Source organism: Elephantulus edwardii, unplaced genomic scaffold (assembly GCF_000299155.1).
Source record: "Elephantulus edwardii isolate Elephantulus edwardi_28Jun2011 unplaced genomic scaffold, EleEdw1.0 scaffold00210, whole genome shotgun sequence".
Lineage (NCBI taxonomy): Eukaryota > Metazoa > Chordata > Mammalia > Macroscelidea > Macroscelididae > Elephantulus > Elephantulus edwardii.
Window position 1 is genome coordinate 1,677,258 of NW_006399960.1, and position 1,765 is coordinate 1,679,022.

The window sequence follows — 1,765 nt, forward strand, 5'->3', positions numbered from 1 at the left end:
ATAAGATGAAATTTTTGACAATTTCAATCTTTTCTCCATCTTTCATTATGTTACTTATTGATCCAGTGATGGTGGGGAATTTTGTCTTCTTGATGTTTTAATGTAATCTATATTGAGGTTGTAGTTCTTGATCTTATGCACCAAGCTTTTCATGTCCTCCTTACTTTCAACGAGCAATGTTGTGTCATCTGTATAATGCAGGTTGTTGATAAGTCTTCCTCCTATCCTACTGGCACAGTCTTCTTCATAGCATTCACCCTTTTAAATGATATGTTCAGCATACAGTTTGAATAGGTATGGAGAAAAGATACGACCCTGATGTACACTTTTCCTGATTTTGAACCATGCAATACCATTTGAATAAAAGCTCTGTGGTCTAGATATAGGTTTTGTCATGTTCTGGGATTAAGTGTTCTGTGATTCCCATTCTTGCATGTATTTTGTTTGAAACAACTAAATAGATGAAAATAATTTTTTTCTATTATCTTTTTCTTTTTCAGGAATTTATAGTTTGTTAGTCAGTCCTCTGGTGAAAAAGCCACACAGTAGAAGAAGTCACACAGTCATCACAGATCAAGTCACTGGAGAATATTTATTCCTTCTGTTATCCAATCTCTGGAGAGCTCACTTTTTACCAGCTCCAGTGTTGAACTTTACAGTCTCACTTTCTTCATACTGTTCTTGTGTTCCTTGTTCTGTTTCTTTGATGTCTTTTCTTCTCTTACAGGCCATGTTGTGCAAGTCTGTGTTTGAGTTTGTTTTCACATAATCTAAAGAGTCATAAATCATGCCAAAGCTCATCTTCTTACCACCTCCAAAGTGGATTCTCAATCCAAACACAAAGATGACATCTGGTGTGGTCGTGTACATTTTTGCTAGTTTTCCCTCAAATTTCTGTGTTATGAATTGTTGCCTTCCCAGATAACCATTTGTTTCCACTACAGAAGTTGGTTGGTCATGAACTGCCTGGTCCAGATAGTCACTATACCATTCATGATAGTGGCTATCATTCACACAGACAGAGAGGAAAAGAAAAGCAAAATTATAATCACTTTCAAGACACTGGATATCAGACAAAGTAAATAGTGATACCTCAAAAACCAAAAAGCAAAACTCACTGTCATTGAGTCAGTACTGACTCATAGAAACCCTCCATAAGACTTCTGAGTCTGTACATCTTTATGAGAAGAGACTGTCCATCTTTTCCCTACAAAGTACCTCATAGATTTGAACCACCAACCTACACTACCTTTGTTGTTGTGTGCCTTCAAGTAAAAATCAACCTGCAGCTGACCCTCCAGCAGGTTTTCAGAGGCAGTTAATCATACAAGAGGAAATTCAAACCATGTGCCTTTGGGAAATTACAACCAACACCAACCCATCCTAACCTCAAATTATCAACATGTACAATGAACAGAGATCTGTACTCACACCTCTATGCTTTATCACACTCACCAGAATGAAGAAAGTGAAAGAGTAAAAATTGACAAACTAGTAATCTGAGTACTCCCTTTGCTCAATTCAGTACTTCATAACAAAATAAAACCCATACGACCACACCACAGTGTCTCAGAGGCAATCTAAAATCTTACTACACTGTCATGGCAGCCAAAAGAGTCTGCTATGGTACAACATAGCATAGCATAGGTTTGACAGATGAGAGTTTATATTAGTCTTAGCATATAGGGGTAAGAATCTGCACTGTAATCCCAAAAGCATGCAGTTTGAATTCACCAGCTGTTCTGCAGGAGAAGGATGGGCAATC

General features: G+C 37.5%; 1 pseudogene; it reads right to left on the reverse strand.

The window, feature by feature from the left end:
- Positions 1 to 624: 624 nt before the first annotated feature.
- On the reverse strand, positions 625 to 995 carry LOC102857743 (annotated as a pseudogene).
- Between the last annotated feature and the right edge of the window lie 770 nt (positions 996 to 1,765).